This window comes from Pinus tabuliformis, chromosome 7 (assembly GCF_031772625.1).
Source record: "Pinus tabuliformis cultivar Carrire ecotype Pingquan chromosome 7, CPIR1, whole genome shotgun sequence".
NCBI lineage: Eukaryota > Viridiplantae > Streptophyta > Pinopsida > Pinales > Pinaceae > Pinus > Pinus tabuliformis.
This window is the reverse complement of record NC_142293.1, coordinates 1,672,532,404-1,672,551,053: the sequence shown is the minus strand read 5'-3', so window position 1 is coordinate 1,672,551,053 and position 18,650 is coordinate 1,672,532,404.

The window sequence follows — 18,650 nt, the reverse complement described above, 5'->3', positions numbered from 1 at the left end:
TATTATAAAATAATTCTCATGCAGCTGGAAGTACTGCTCCAGAGGCCACAGATTTGAAACCTGGCTCTGATACCACATTGTCACGATCTACCCAACGTATATAAGAAAAAAAAAAATTAAACCACATCATGGTCCCACTACTTTATAATTCATACATACGGTTTAAGCATATATATATAAGGAAGTGCATTATGTTATATAGTTTAAGAGTGTTGTTGACTATAAGGTGCTCTCCCTTTCTTACTGTTTGTGAACCATTTGGCAACCTTAACATATTGGGGTTATATTAATGTCAACTCCCATCATCGGTGCCAGACAATGCACGGAGCCTCCCTTACCTCACCTACCCGCACCAGGTGGCAAACTACCGTGCTGAGGCCATGTGATACTTCGGATAAAGTGCCAGGGTTTACGCGCCATTTGATGGACGGTGTGGATGGTAAGATGAGATCCAAGGGTCCTTATGCATCTAAGGGTTTACCGGTAGTTTATATGCCGCTGAGCTATTTTCTCGTTGCCATTTGCACATATTTTCGCAAGGTGGAAGCTGTTCAGCTCGGCGGTGGCTCTTTTGCTACAGCTACCAACTCTGCAATACCCCATTCAGGTAATTTATATCCTATACCAAGACCACCGACTACCTTACACTTCTGTGACTGTTTTGTATTTATAAATAAAGTTTCATGGCTCTCTGCGTTCATATTAGTTCATGAATTCTGTGTATTCAACTAATCCTCTGCTTTCACTGTGTTAGGGACTTGTTACACTGCGTCAAGGATTTGCTACGAATCCTTAGTCATTCAACAGATGGTAGATGACCGTGGCTTCTCCAGGTATTTACCCATCACTACTTTAGCATGAACTGGTTTCTCTGTTGACGGGTGAGAGATATCCTTGGGTAGTGTATGGAGTTGTTTCTAGGAGTTGAAGGAGTCCCTTACAGAGGTTCTCCTTAAATGCTTCAGGGTTATACTCTTGGCAAACCCTGGTTCGAATGCGGTCGGCCCTTTCATGCCAGTACCAGCGTTCTCAAGGTTTTTGTTTCCATGTAATAAATGTCTGGCTTCATGCCAAGTTGCTTGAATGTATTTATATGCTCAAGGGCCACTGTCTAATGGCATGAACCCTTCCGATTTACGGTCCACAGGCCGATGTGCTGTTCTATCTTCTCATAGTGCTGGATCTTAAACTGTTGTCTGTAGTTTATGCGAGAAGGTCTCTCTGGATTCTTGTTTAATATACAGCTTGATAGTCACAGGGTTTTCGGTTAATACAGAACCATCTGCTTACCTATGGAATACGATATGTACATTTAATCATTCACAATTCTTGGCATCAATACTGTGTATTTTGTTACGCGTATTGCATCGTATCACAGTTATATTTGAGCTCGAGGAAACTCACCGTTGCCATTGTTTTGATTAGGGTTTATTGAACAGTCCTGTAAATATTCAATAGTCTTGTCTTTAGGACAAAGGCCGTATGGCTGTCACCACTGTGGGGTTCTTTTATCCGGGAGCATCATGCTGCCTTATGGATATTAGAACCAACCCGCACTCTGAGCAAACGTTCAGGCGGTGGCATACAGTTGATGGTTCATTTTTGCAATGGCATGTAATTATTATTCAAACTTATGAATGTATTCATGGTTCCGAGCTTAAGCGGATAACCCTTCTACGAAGGAACCCTGTTTCCAAGTTATGCTTATAATCTTTCTATGGATATAACCATTGTTTCAAGTTTATGCTTATAATATTTATGTTAATGTAACCTCTATTTCACGTTTAAGCTTATAGTCTGCATACGAACACAACCTCTGTTTCAAGTAAATGTAAAGGGTATTCTGGTACCGAGTGGATTAACTCCTTGGATTACCGCTTCGTTATACATTACGATAACAGTACTATCTCAGTTTCTTGTTCTTGATATTTTAGAATCACAAGGATTCATTTGATTTTCCAGATAGTTCACTACTATCGCTGTGCAGCGAGTTCTCCGTTGTTACATAGCTTGATGCGTACATATTCCATGCATTTCCATTCACACAGTTACTATTTCCAGAGTTGGTTTAATTTTCTATGTATATAGCACATTCTCAGTTGCTATGCAGACGCATGCATTAAGTTCTATTCTGTTAATAAACATCGGTTTTCATACGCCTAACTCGCAATGTTTATGTTGATATCAGATAGTATATATATCAGATAGCCTGTAGGCACCAACTCCTGTACCTATAACATGTATCAGTTTTTCTATATTTACCTGTAACGCTTACAGTGGATAGTCTCTATTCCATTGCTTAATAACTAGCACTAGAATATTCTTAGCACTGGTTATTGACAGTAACCATACTTTTACCTTTATAAGCAACAGAGAACTGGTTTCATTTCCTTCTAATTTTCCAATACATAGATTAAGGAAAAGACTAACTCTGATGTTTAGTTCATACTTGGTTCGCCAGCTACAGAAGTTAATGCTCCAAACGTTCACCTGTAGTCATATAATTGCTCTTATCCACCGAGCCATGAGATCCATTAATTCGCTGGATTCTCCCCCCGAGCTGTCCTGCAGCCCTCAGCAAGACTCAAGAACCTCAATGCCTAGGTTATCTGGTCCTCACCAGACGTAACCCTTTTTCCTTTTTTTTCCTTTGTCACTCAGAATTTTCCTCTCCCTCTCTGTCCCAACAGACCAGGGATTCTTTCCCTCCCAGGACTTTTCCTGGCTGAGGGTTAGTTTCCTTTTCAGTTTTCATAACTGTTTCTTTTCCAAATCCTCCCTTAGGAGACTGCCAGCATTTATCAAAAATATCTTCCATTTTATAAATAACAAAAATAATATCTTTTAACAATAGTAGTTAGCAGTTCACACTAATTTCTACCATGGTAACTTTTATAACTACAAGTTTTTACGGGGTCATTACATCTTCCCCCCCTGGGATTGGACATCGTCCCGATGTCTATTCCCATTAAATAAGTCCGGGTACACTTTCCTCATAAGCTCCTCGTCTTCCCAAGTGGCCTCCTCAGGCCCATAGTGCTGCCACAACACTTTAATTTGGGTAATAACCCGTTTCCGCAGCCGCACTTCTCTCCGGTCGAGAATGCTCTGTGGTTCGACCAGAACCTCGCCTTCCGGTTCGACCTGCAGACAATCAATATCCTTAATCAGTCTTCCATTAAGTATATTGACACATTCAATCAACGAGGTTAATTACTACCTGAACATCTTGCCATTGGATCACATGTTTGGGATCGTATACATATTTCTTTAGAACAGAGACGTGAAACACGTTGTGAATTCTAATATGGCTTGGCAAGGCAAGTTGGTAGGCCACTGGCCCCACTCTAGCCAAGACCTGAAAAGGTCCAAAGTATCGAGGAGCCAGCTTGGCGCACCCACTCCATTGTAGTGTGCTCCTTCTGGCTTGAATCCTCACAAACACATGGTCACCAACCTTATACTCTGTAAATCTTCTTTTCCTGTCCGCGAAACTTTTCTTTCTGCCTTGTGCAACCTTTAAGTTTGTACGCACTCTTTTCACCATATCTTCCATGTCTCTAAGCATTTCCGGACCCAAACTCAGCTTGTCCTCAGGTCCACCCCAACTTGAGGGTGTGCGGCACTTTCATCCATACAGGACCTCAAAGGGACTTAGCTGGGTTGAGGTGTGATATCCATTGTTATAGGCAAATTCGACCAGGTGAAAATACTCTTCCCATTGACTTGGTTTTAGCATCACATTCGCCCTCAACATGTCTTCCAATACTTGATTAACTCGCTCAGTTTAACCATCGGTCTGCTGGTGATAGGCCGTGCTAAAGTTCAACTGAGTACCCAACTCGGCAAACAAAGTTCTCCAGAAGGTGGAAGTGAATTTCACATCGCGGTCTGATATAATTACCTTTGGCAACCCATGCAAACGGAATACATTTTGCATAAAGAGATGAGCAATTTGCACCGCCTTGTAAGTGGACTGCACAGGTATAAAGTGCGCTGCTTTACTCAACTTATCAACCACTACCATGATAGAATCGTTGCCCTTCTTTGTTCGTGGTAACCCAGTTATGAAATCCATGGAAATGGTTTCCCATTTCCATTCCGGAATAGGCAAAGGCTGTAACAGTCCTGCTGGATGTTGATGTTCTGCCTTAATTTGCTGGCATTCCAAACACCGCACCAAGTACTCAACTACCTGTTTCTTCATTCCTGGCCAATAATAATCTTTCTTGAGCACTGTGACCATCTTTTGGTACCCTGGGTGGCTAGTGTAGTGGCTGATATGGAACTCATCTAAAATCAGCCTCTTAAGGTCATTTGATTCAGGTACATACAATTTCTTATTAAAACACAGCATTCCAGCACTATCTAGTGTGTATCCTTGCTGTAATATTTCATTAACAGATTGTTGTACTTGCTGTTTTAAGTGCTGGTATTCAGAATCGTGACTTGCTGCTGCTTTTATCTGTTCAACCAACGAATTCCGCCACTTGCTGACAGAAAGTTCAAATAAACAATGAACCTTTCAACTTAATGCATCTGCCACTTGGTTTTCTTTGCCCTTTAAATGCTTTATTTCAAAGTCAAACCCACTTAGAAAATCTGCCCAACGTCCTTGTCTCGCATTCAAGGTAGGTTGGATGAAGTAATGCGTCAAACTGTGATGATCTGTTAACAACAGAAATTTCCTCCCTAGGAGGTAATGTCGCCACATTTTCAGCGCATGAATAACAGCAGTTAACTCTAAATCGTAAGCAGAGTATCTCTGCTCATGCTCTTTTAGTTTCCTCGATTCATACGCTATTACTTTTCCTTCCTGCATCAATACTCCTCCCACACCCTCCTTGCTTGCATCGGTGCACACCACGTAATCCTTATTAGGATCAGCTATTCTCAGGATGGGTGCAGTGGTGAGTAAGTGTTTCAAGCGGTCAAAGCTCTGCTGACATTCTGGTGTCCACCTAAATACCTTCGCTTTTTTCTGCAATGAGGTAATAGGATAGGCTATCCTAGAAAAACCTTCCAAAAACCTCCAGTAATAGCCGGCTAATCCCATAAAGGATCTGATATCAGCAACATCTTTGGGTATGGGCCATTCCATAATAGATTTTATCTTCTCAGGGTCTACTGCAATTCCTTCTTTAGTAATCACGTGGCCCAAATACTGAATTTCCTCCTTGAAGAAATCGCATTTGCTGAACTTAGCGTATAGCTGATGTTCTCGAAGAGTTTGTAACACCAACCTAAGGTGCTCCTCGTGTTCCTGCTGGGAACGAGAATATATCAAAATGTTGTCGATGAATATCAATACAAACTTGTCCAAAAACCTGTGAAACACGTTGTTCATCATACACATAAAGGTAGCAGGTGCATTGGTCAAACCGAAAGGTAACACTACAAATTCGTAGTGCCCATAGCATGTCCTGAAGGCAGTTTTGGCAATGTCTTCCTCTTTAATTCGGATTTGATGATAACCAGATCGCAAATCGATCTTAGAAAACACCTTTGCTCCCTTCACTTGATCGAAGAGTTCGTCAATCCGAGGCAGGGGGTACTTGTTCTTAACCGTGAGCTTGTTCAGCTGACGATAGTCTATACACATACGGAGGGTCCCATCTTTCTTTTTGACAAATAGCACCGGAGCTCCCCACGGTGACACGCTGGGGCGGATATAATTCTTTTCCAGCGAATCTTGTAGTTTCATTTTCAATTCTGTCAATTTAGGTACACTCATCCGGTACAATGCTCGTGACACCGGTGCTGCTCCTGGTATCAACTCTATAGTGAAATCTATATCCCGTTTCGGGGGTAATCCTGGTACTTCTTCAGGAAATACATCCACAAATTCTTGCACTACCGGGATATTGTCCAATGCAGCTGTCTTGTTCTTCTGGTCTGCATAACCAACTTGAATAGCGTAAATCTGACACTTTTTCCTGAGACATTTAGCCAGCTGGGAGGCAGTGATAGGCCGGATCTGTACAGGGTGTTTAATCCCTTGTAATTCTTGCTGCTGTCCCAAGTCATCCTTGTAATAAATGGTTTTGGTCTTGCAGTTCACCAACGACCAATGCTTTTCCAACCAATCCATACCAATCAGAATGTCATAGGACCCCAATGGAAGCACATTCAAGTCTGCTGTAATTGACTGTCCAGCTATGCTAAAAGGACAGTTATTTATTTTGGCCAAAACTCTTCTTTTAGCTCCTGTGGCTAGCTGTACCAGCCATGGGTTTTTGAATTTTTCAGAAGATAGCTTACAATGTTCTACTACTTTTGGACTAATATAACTTAAGGTAGCTCCTGGGTCAATAAGAACAGCTATGGAGAGATTGGAAATTTTACCTTCAAATTCTACCATGCTCGGCTGGTATTCCGCTTGACGGTCCTCCAGAGCCACGTTAATTCTTGGCATGCTGCGCGCCACTTCTCCAACAGTTGATGCTTCTTGGATCTGAGATATATGATCCCTCCCTTACGCTGAGGGCAATTCTTTACATAGTGGGGGCCTCCACAACCCCAACATTGGACGGGAGGTCTGGCCACTCCTTCAAGGTCTGATCTGGCAGGTGGTTCACCGATTCTACTCTCACTGGGCTTAGTCCGAAAGGTACTCTTGGCTATATTTTTGCCAATCTGTCCTTTACCAGCAACCTTGCTGCCATTACCACGACTTCCCTTGCTGTTACCAGCAATTCTGTTGCTTTTTCTATCATTCCACCTTTTATTTGAAGGGTCTCCTTTCTGCTTGTTTTGCTGATAACAAATTCTTGCCTTACGAATCGCCTCGTCCATTGTCCTGGGATTATCGAACTCAATACGTTCTCTTATATAGGCTGGTAAATTGCTCACAAACCTCTGCACCTTGGCTTTCTCCTCCTTGATATATGGTACATAGCGAAGTAGGGAGGTAAAGCGGTTAATGAACTCGTCCATGGATTGCTGTCCCAGTCGCAAATCATGGAACTCCCGTGCCTTCTCATCATATAAACGTTCAGTTAGATATCTCTCCTTGAAGTACTTCTGGAACTTTTCCCAAGTTATGTTCTGCTCGCTTACTCCTTTTACAATTTTGATTTCCTCCCACCACACGGTTGCCTTGCCCTGTAGCTGGAAGATGGCCAGCCGTGCCTTCAAATTTGGATCATACTCATATAGCTGGAAGTACTTGTTAATTTTAATTAACCAAGCCTCTGCAGCTTCCTCCTGCTCTCCGTCAAAATGTGGAGGCTTAATTTTCTGGAATTCTCCTTGTCACTCCACTCTCTGTCTCTTCGGCGTCTGCTGTTCCACTACATTGTCGGAATGATCTTCCTTTTCCTCTGAGAATTCAGGTGCATAATTCCTCTCTTCAGTTGCCCTTTGATGTTCTTCACTAGGGTTGGCTAATGGTGGGTTTTGTCTTTCCGATAGACTCTTTAATATTCTCTCCTGTTCCACTGTCAGTCGCGCGTTGTCTTCTCGCAGACGCGCCATTTCATCTTTCAGTTCTTGAACAGTTTGCAGTATTGCTAAATTGGTACTGCGCGTCTCCGCACCAAGCTGTATCCACAGCTCTGGATTTTCCAGAGGAACGCCATCTGCTCCCTGCATTCCCTCCATCTTCACTAGTGGCTGTTATTGTTTTGCTGTCTCTGTATTAGTTCCTAATTAATAGACAGAAACCAATTAGCTGAATTTAATTCTTTCTCATACATATGTTATAAAATAATTCTCATGCAGCTGTAAGTATTGCTCCAGAGGCCACAGATTTGAAACCTGGCTCTGATACCACATTGTCACGATCTACCCAACGTATATAAGAAAAAAAAAATTTAAACCACATCATGGTCCCACTACTTTATAATTCATACATACGGTTTAAGCATATATATATAAGGAAGTGCATTATGTTATATAGTTTAAGAGTGCTGTTGACTATAAGGTGCTCTCCCTTTCTTACGGTTTGTGAACCATTTGGCAACCTTAACATATTGGGGTTATATTAATGTCAACTCCCATCATCGGTGCCAGACAATGCACGGAGCCTCCCTTACCTCACCTACCCGCACCAGGTGGCAAACTACCGTGCTGAGGCCATGTGATACTTCGGATAAAGTGCTAGGGTTTACGCGCCATTTGATGGACGGTGTGGATGGTAAGATGAGATCCAAGGGTCCTGATGCATCTAAGGGTTTACCGGTAGTTTATATGCCGCTGAGCTATTTTCTCGTTGCCATTTGCACATATTTTCGCAAGGTGGAAGCTGTTCAGCTCGGCGGTGGCTCTTTTGCTGCAGCTACCAGCTCTGCAACACTCCATTCAGGTAAAGTTATATCCTATACCAAGACCGCCGACTACCTTACACTTCTGTGACTGTTTTGAATTTATAAATAGAGTTTCATGGCTCTCTGCGTTCATATTAGTTCATGAATTCTGTGTATTCAACTAATCCTCTGCTTTCACTGTGTTAGGGACTTGTTACACTGCGTCAAGGATTTGCTACGAATCCTTAGTCATTCAACAAATGGTAGACGACCGTGGCTTCTCCAGGTATTTACCCATCACTACTTTAGCATGAACTGGTTTCTCTGTTGACGGGTGAGAGATATCCTTGGGTACTGTATGGAGTTGTTTCTAGGAGTTGAAGGAGTCCCTTACAGAGGTTTTCCTTAAATGCTTCAGGGTTATACTCTTGGCAAACCCTGGTTCGAACGCGGTCGGCCCTTTCATGCCAGTACCAGCGTTCTCAAGGTTTTTGTTTCTATGTAATAAATGTCTGGCTTCATGCCAAGTTGCTTGAATGTATTTATATGCTCAAGGGCCACTGTCTAATGGCATGAACCCTTCCGATTTACGGTCCATAGGCCGATGTACTGTTCTATCTTCTCATAGTGCTGGATCTTAAACTGTTGTCTGTAGTTTATGCGAGAAGGTCTCTCTGGATTCTTGTTTAATATACAGCTTGATATTCACAGGGTTTTCGGTTAATACAGAACCATCTGCTTACCTATGGAATACGATATGTACATTTAATCATTCACAATTTTTGGCATCAATCCTGTGTATTTTGTTATGCGTATTGCATCGTATCACAGTTATATTTGAGCTCGAGGAAACTCACCGTTTCCATTGTTTTGATTAGGGTTTATTGAACAGTCCTGTAATATTCAATAGTCTTGTCTTTAGGACAAAGGCCGTATGGTTGTCACCACTGTGGGGTTCTTTTATCCGGGAGCATCATGCTGCCTTATGGATATTAGAACCAACCCGCACTCTGAGCAAACGTTCAGGCAGTGGCATACAGTTGATGGTTCATTTTTGCAATGGCATGTAATTATTATTCAAACTTATGAATGTATTCATGGTTCCGAGCTTAAGCGGATAACCCTTCTACGAAGGAACCCTGTTTCCAAGTTATGCTTATAATCTTTCTATGGATATAACCATTGTTTCAGGTTTATGTTGATAATCTTTATGTTAATGTAACCTCTATTTCAGGTTTAAGCTTATAGTCTGCATACGAACACAACCTCTGTTTCAAGTAAATGTAAAGGGTATTCTGGTACCGAGTGGATTAACTCCTTGGATTACCGCTTCGTTATACATTACGATAACAGTACTATCTCAGTTTCTTGTTCTTGATATTTTAGAATCACAAGGATTCATTTGATTTTCTGGATAGTTCACTACTATCGCTGTGCAGCGAGTTCTCCGCTGTTACACAGCTTGATGCGTACTTATTCCATGCATTTCCATTCACACAGTTACTATTTCCAGAGTTGGTTTAATTTTCTATGTATATAGCACATTCTCAGTTGCTATGCAGACGCATGCATTAATTTCTATTCTGTTAATAAACATCGGTTTTCATACGCCTAACTCACAATGTTTATGTTTATATCAGATAGTATATATATCAGATACCCTGTAGGCACCAACTCCTGTACCTATAACATGTATCAGTTTTTCTATATTTACCTGTAACGCTTACAGTGGATAGTCTCTATTCCCTTGCTTAATAACTAGCACTAGAATATTCTTAGCACTGGTTATTGACAGTAACCATACTTTTACCTTTATAAGCAACAGAGAACTGGTTTCATTTCCTTCTAATTTTCCAATACATAGATTAAGGAAAAGACTAAATCTGGTGATTAGTTCGTACCTGGTTCGCCAGCTACAGAAGTTAATGCTCCAGACGTTCACCTGTAGTCATATAATTGCTCTTATCCACCCAGCCATGAGATCCATTAATTCGCTGGATTCTCCCCCCGAGCTGTCCTGCAGGCCTGCAGCCCTCAGCAAGACTCAAGCACCTCAGTGCCTAGGTTATCTGGTCCTCACCAGACGTAACCCTTTTTCCTTTGTTTTCCTTTGTCACTCAGAATTTTCCTCTCCCTCTCTGTCCCAACAGACCAGGGATTCTTTCCCTCCCAGGACTTTTCCTGGCTGAGGGTTAGTTTCCTTTTCAGTTTTCATAACTGTTTCTTTTCCAAATCCTCCCTTAGGAGACTGCCAGCATTTATCAAAAATATCTTCCATTTTATAAATAACAAAAATAATATCTTTTAACAATAGTAGTTAGCAGTTCACACTAATTTCTACCATGGTAACTTTTATAACTACAAGTTTTTACGGGGTCATTACAGTTTTTAATTTTCATTTTCTTTTAGTTTTTTGTTAATGTTTTTTAAATTTTTCTAATTTTAACTACTTAATTTTATAGTTTTTTTAATTTTTTAATTTTTTTCCTTTTCCATATTTTTGTTTTTCCTTTTTTTTTTTTTAATATGTTTTTCTTACTATTTATTTGTTTATAATTTTTTAAGTTTTATTTTTAGATTTTTAATTCGTATCTTTTATACGTTAAATTTGGTTTTTGTATTTTTTTTGGTTGATATATATACATTTTTATGATTGATTTTTTTTAGTATATATTTTAATTTATATTTTGTTATTTTTTTTAACATTGTTTTGTTTTGTGTTTTTCATTGTTTTAATTTTTCAATTTTATTTATGTTTTCATTTATTTTTTAAATTTTAACGTTTTTTGGGGTCATGATAAAATATTTTACACCATTATTTCAAAATGTTGAAATTTTACCGTTGAAAAAAAAGTGTTATCCCAGTGTCAACACTTTTTGTTTTGAGGGTGATTTCTCCACAAAATTTACCATTGAAAAAAAAGTGTTATTCAAATATCAACACTTTCATTTTGAGGGTGTTTTTTGGACAATTTTGGTTTTTTTGGCTAGAGTTCCCTTTTTTGAGTTTATAGTTCCCGTCTCAAAATTTATATTGTTAGTAGGGATTTTTTTTTTTTATCTAAGTATACATTTCATTTATCTAATTATGTAACCATTTTTATTTATTTCATTTGTTGACAGTAGTAGTATTTCCCTCTTTCCATGCATCCCTTAATAGTAGTGTATAAAGCATAGGTGTGCTTTATTTATTTCATTTGATTGTATAATCTAACATTTAATATGTTCCAGCTTTTTCAACAACCAAATTGCACCTACCTCTGTATTACTACCGAATTAGGAGAAAGAAAAATCCCAAACCAAGAGGCTTACGGCATAAACAAAGTTGATGATCTAAAGAATAAAATGAAATAGATAAAGACAAAGAAAATAATAGGAAATTTTACTTTGGATAACCTTTTGAAGAAAATACTTTAAAAATATCAAATGTTTTTCGTATTCTGCATTCATTGCACTTATTATTTAATTCATGTTTTCGAAATGGAGCTAATGCTCACATCATTAGGCATTAAATGTGTGTTTGTCTCAAAATGATGGTAGTATACAGATGACACACAAGATGGAATGCCACATGATATGGCAGTGTGTGTGCCCTGGTGGGGCATCTAACGAAATGTGGTTACCAATTTAGATATGCCTGGGATAAGCATTTTCTCCCTTTTCATTCTTCTCTGTTAATATTACTGTGTAAGTTGTCTATGATGCAAAAGTGTATAAGATGCATTCCTTGTAAAAATAAGGACTTTGCAGAGCAGGATATTTCTTGATGGCTCCTTTGAAAGAAACTTAAACATAGGTTGAAAAGGAGAAAATGAGAATTATAGGTAGGATCCAGGCGAGATCGAAGAAAAGCACCCATGAATAGGGCAATTGGGAGACTCCGACAAAAGGGATTCTTGACTCAGCATAAAATCTCAAGCATAATAGTGCATAAACACATTGTTATCTTTGATCATTACAGGTTGGTATTCCTCAAATATTTGTGAAACAATACAATATGCAATACAAAATCGTGTTCTCCTTATGGATTTGCTAATAATTCTTAAGAGTCAGATACTTCCAGTTAGAGAGAGTCTCATAGGTGACAGTAGAAATAAACAATGAGCACATAAAAAATTGCAATTGTTCTCAGGTATCAACTTGCTCACTCTCAGAAATCAAGAACGCATTGAATCAATGGAAAACATGCCTTTCATCTGCTCCATTCTACCGAGTTAAAAATGGTAATAGAGATTCAAACACTCATACATATAGGTCAGATGTTGATATACAAATAAATTTTAGGTTATTTGTGTTACATTAAATTAAACTTGATTAAAAAATATTTATAGGTCCACTCAGTAAGAAAGGAAAATAGGGGAAAAAATATTTTGAAACTCTTACACTTTGGATTCTTTATGTCTTACACTTTGGATTCTTTATGTCACTTGCTAGAAGGGATTATTTAAACTTTCTTATGAATACTATTTAGGCTGATATGAATAATGTTTAGGCTTATTTTTTCTTCTGAAACTCTTTGGAACTTGTCTTGTTTCTAGAAGCTCTTTTACTAAGGATCAAGACCCAACATCGTTTAGGACTTGTCCTCTTCCAATGTGCTCTTTCACTTAGCATCAATATCAGTGAGCATAATTTAATCAAGAAATTATGGGAGAACTAAGCTTTATAAAATTTTATTTCAAATTCTATTCTCGTGATTAAACTCCTAGTGATGAAACTTTTTGGTTCCTATTTGTTCTTGTTGGTTTACAACTTTTGAGGTTTTAGTTTTTTTTTTTTGCTTTTTTTGCACATCAAGTGAAAATATTATTCCTTAGTGAACTGAACTATTGGGATGAGATGCTTTTCATTATCCATATATGATCAACTTTTCGAGAAAGTATTAGGAAAGATTTCGATTTCTTGTAATTGGATTCTCTCTCTAGTGTTGGGTTTTTAAACATTGTATGAAGAGCAACTTGATGATCCATTGATGCGATCTGCGGGTTAATTTGCACCAACATTTAGTTCAGTCAACTCTACCCAATTTCCTATGAACAAAATATTGAAGGATTCTACTATTTCCAAACTTACAATAGTAAGTTTAAAGTTTTCTACTTATGACAATATATTTATGATGTAATAAAAAATTCCATCTTCTTGATGGTGTATGTCTAGGGATGCTTATTATTTTCAAATATATGAATCTGTGTCATATGTGTTGTATATTTAAAATAACTTATTCAGTCATATCGCTGTAACTCATTTTTCTATTATAGAGTTTTGGATGATTACTAAAGTCTAAACCTGTTGTTTTTTTCTCTTTTTTCTTAGTTTCTAACTAGGAACCTAGAAATTATTTTTCTTATGGCATAAGGTATGCAAGCATGATTTGAGACTCCACTTCCCTTAATTTATTATTCACATCCTGCTATCTTAATGTATTCTACAAAGAATATGAATCATTTAGCATGGAATTTTTAGTTTTGTTTAAGAATCTAGAATGTCCATGGTATCCATATTCCACATCACGTGTTAGCAGTATCTCTCAGAATGAAGGGTTTGGCGCTATGGTATTAGGTTTAGATAGTTTTAAATGTTAATTTATTAGTGCCTCAAGTATGCATTATTTTTCTTTAGCACAAACCCTAGATTATGCACCTTTTTGGTAAAAGGTTGTATTTTCCTATCACTTGTAAGAGTAACTTTGAGAATGTTTTGCTAAGATTCTTCTTCGAATGAAAGATGATTTGTTTTTATCATTTTTAGTTCCTACTATGGAAATGAAGTGGAATATTTTTTTTTTCTATGGATGGCTTCTTCATTATTGATGGAATAATGACTATTTTGCTATGTGCTTGTGTTGAGAAGTGGCATTTTCTGCATTTCCTAGTATCTGTTGAAAAATGTGCAACAAGAAATATCAAATTTAGAATGTGCTAAAAATAGACCTGCTAAAAATAGCATGTCTAAAAATAGCAGTTTGGCTGGTGAGGTCATTGGGCACATTGGGTGAGAGGTGAAACTGCTAAAAATAGAAAGTTCTAAAAATAGCATTTCTGGGTCCCTTCCTATTTATAGCAGTCCCTAGTCTATCTATAGGAAGTAAATTAATTTTTGTCTTAACAGCAATTGGAAATATTAATTAATTAATTGAGTTGAGTTAATTAGTTAAGGAAATTCGAATTTGAAGTCTTTGTGAGCATGCACATGAGTTGTCCCACTGATTGAGGAATTTATCCTTAATTTCCTCCACTGATTGAGGGAATAAGTATGAGTTCTATAATGAGAGAATCAGTTGACTTAGTTCTAACTAGTCAAGTCCAGTTATATTATTTTAACAAGTTGTTAAAATAATAAAATATAGTTTGTTAATGCTTGCATGCATGTGACAACTATTATGTTGGATAACTGAGAATTTACTTGTGGATAACTGTTGCATGTCAGTTCTGTGAGAGACCTTGTTGAGATTAGATGTGGGACAATGTACTATCAAATGCTTGGACATTTCTAGTAAGTATTCCTTGCATGGAGAAGGATCTATTATAGGAGATTGGAGGACTTATGGCCTATATATTGAGGCCTAGGTAGTCCATGATCTTCATCTTCTGATTGAAGATCTTCTGATTACAGAGAGAGCAGGATAGATATTGAGTTGATTCTTTTTGTATGTTAAAGAGGATTTCCACTTGATTAATAATACATGGTTGGGGTTTTATGCTGGTGCTTTCCCCTGGATATACCTTGTGTTATGTGTGATTATTTCTATTGATCAGTTATGCATGTTTCTATTTGATGTTGCTCATGAATTCGATTATGCTTCTGCTTAATGTTTTGTAGAAGTAGAACAAGTATTATTCTTTAGGACATTGCATATATTGGTTTGTTCTACAGGTGAAATTTCTAGAGTATCATAGGGATAATTGGGCTGTAAAAGTGACATACTCTTAGAATCATAGATATTGTAGATTCCTCACTCTTACAATCCATTATTCATTTGGATATTTGATCTTGGTCAATATTAGTCTATCATAATCTGCTTTCGACATCTACGAAGAGGAATTACTATGTCTGTGAAGTCTATATCCACAGGTTATAGGGAAATATATTTCTTTTTACCAACCCCCTTTGTTAACAAGTATTCTCAAAATAGGTCATTAAATTTTGTTGGAACATGAGCCATTCTGTCCATAACAGATAATTGAAACATGGAAATCACATACATTTAATAACTCCAAGTGAATAGAACTTGTTGTTGTAGCATTTTTGGGTTTTGATAAGTTAGAATCAATTAGTCAAAAAATGAAAATATTTTTCAAAAAAATGTTAAGCTAGGATATAGACAAAAATAATATTAAATAAAAATGTTAGGAGATATCTTGATAATATGTCCATATCAAAGAAAATGTTAGAATATATGCCCTAAAAAATGAAGGCAAAAATAAAATGTTAGGTTAGAAAGAAAAATCAAAAAGAAATAAACTTTGAAAGTGTGCAAGTCTAAGTGCCATTAATGTTTACTTTATGATGGACAATAATAGTTGTCTATAGCTTGTCATAAATGCCACAACCCATGAGAGTCAAATAGTTTAATCTTGACTAGTTCATGCTTTAAATTTCATGTTTATAGTTAAAGAATAAAGATCTAGCCAAACTGTTTAATCTTGGCAGATCAGTAGTTAGGTAGAGAATAATAAGGAGCTCATCAGTTTAGTCTGACCCCTTGGATGTTATAAGGTTAGAATTAGATAGTTTTCTTTTCAAAATAAAAAGGAAAGAAAGGGTCTGCTAGTTTAAATGAACCCAATTAAGTGAAGAAAAGATGTTAGGTTAAGTAAAGGGTAGGTAGAAGAAAGGTTGCAGAAGTACAAAATTTATTGAGGCATAAGCACATTTATTATGCTTGATCATGTGTTTGAATGTGCAAGAGGAGTTATGAAGGTGAAAAGAAATTCACAAGCTGATTTGGTTAACTTCAACTCATTCATTTCATTCCCCACTACATACCTACTAATTTCCTTACTTTCCCATCATTTCCTAAGTTTCACACAATTTCCTAGCAATTTACCCTCGAAACTCATTTTCCTACCCAAAAATAACTTTCCCCTTATAAAAACCCTATTTTCCCATAAAAAACCATAAAACAAACCCATAATACCCCTTATTCTAAGGTTTTGTCCCCACTTCGATTCATTTGACTTTAACTTCGCTTTCACCATTTTCATGACAAAACCTTTAAAAAACCCACAAAACCCCTTTACTCTATGTTTTGTCTCCTTCTGCATTATATTAACCCCGCTACATTAACCGTGGTTAAACAAACCTCGCATTTAACCCTCAGTGTGGTTAATAAACCCTTCCCGACACCTGTATTACTTACAAATCCTTTTATTTTTCCCTGGCCCCACTTTAATTAAACCCATCGTGACATGTTTAAACCTCCCTTATTCATAAAATAATTACAATTCACTTGTAATTAACCACTGGGCCTCGCTAATCTTCACACCTGATCCCTCCATGCATCTCCACTGCACGATAGACATTATATCCGCTCCCAGATCCAACGATCCACAGCTATATGCGCACTCCCGATCTCCAACCTTTACCTGCCCAAGAACACGCGAGGTTCATGGTTTTGCTTGGGCCCCTTGTGGTTACATGTCATTCCCACGTTAACTCATGTTCCCTCGAGAAACAAATTGCCCCAATGCCAAAAGCGGTGTGATGAGCCTCCAAAATCACTCCCCATATATAGTAAAACCATTTACTATTCACTTTGTGCCAAATTTCAAAAAGTTAACCATTTAACAGTTTAAAAGCCCAAACCTTCATTTTTGCTCTTTTCACTCGTTTACAGTGTAAAACACTCCTAAACCTTCCTGCGACACCATAAGCATTTGCAACTCATTTTGACCTCTGATTACCTTATAAACATTGCCAGGACTCCTTCCACACGCTTTCCTATTCCCTAAAATCCACTTATCTCCTCCCTGCCAACCTGTGTTTCTTAATAATTGTTGTATTTTGTAGGCGATTTGAAGACCGGGAGACTGGATAAACAGTTTTGACACAAAACCAGTTTACTCCAAGATTCACAAGGAAATCCATTCAAAAGCCTTATTCAAAAGAAGAAGACAATTATATATAGAGCAGAAGAAATCATTTACACAGAAGTAAATAATTTACATAGTAAATGTTAAAGAAAACAATTTACACTGTAAATGACAAAACAGAGGAGGCAGATGAAGAAATACAGTTAAAGGACAAACAGATGATCAATATGAAAACTACCTAATACCGAGACATGTAAAAACTAAATGATTTACTGTTGAAATATAGAGTAAAAACTTCAAATGTACAGTGAAATTAAAAAGGCATAGTAAAGGATATTGACAGGTCAATAAGGTCAAAGAGTATCAGATTAAAGTGTATAAGGTGAAAGGTCATAAGTGAAGATGACATCAAGCATGAAGATCAAACAACCAAGTAGCTTAATGGGCAAAATATCAAAGACTAAAGCCAACATAACTTAAATAATAGGGATAGCAAGCAACAATTCAATAGTTGTCTCTATCTTCTTGCATGAATATCTTTCCTTTTCCTTGAATAAATCTATTTTTGTAAAAACAGTTTAGGATATTTTCTTAAGTTCTAATATTGTATAAATAACTCTCTTTATGAGTTATTGGAGGTTGACATTTTGAAACAAGTTGATTGTTCACATTTTGAACCAAGTTCACTATTCACCATTGAACCTAGTTGAACCTTGAAGAAGAATTTGTAAACACTTGATGTACTTGGCTTTTATGGACCTTGAATACAAAGAAGAGGATTCTAAATTAATTTTTACACAGTTTGTGTTTCCTGTAAGTTTTTCCAGTTTGCACATCATGTTTTTCTTCATATTCTTATGTCTTACAGAGATACCTAGATAGGAATAATTGTGTCTCAATTAACTCCTATAAGCTTATGAAATGATAATCTATAAAGAGAATGGATTAATGAATTGTATATTTAATTAGTTCCCTCTAAATCAATAAATCATCAGAATCTTGTTGTAAACATAGGCATATTGCCTTGAACCTTCTAAACATCGGTCAAAGGTTTTCATACTTATGATTATTTTATTTTTCTATCTGAAAATTGTGATAATCAAATTATGTTTTGTTTCGACTCACCACTATTTAAGCTATTTAACTGTGTAAGATTTTATAGCAGCCCTCTACTTTGGGATTAATATTATTCAAAAGGTTAGGCATTACAGTGTTACATTTGTTTTATTCATTGGTCTTCCAGATCAAAACAAAAACCCCCAAAACAATTATCTTAGATGGACTAGCATTGATAGCTGACCATTATTATCTCAGAGGTACAACATCAGGCTGGCACCCTTGCTGGAGATTCGAATTCCATTAAGTTTTCCTA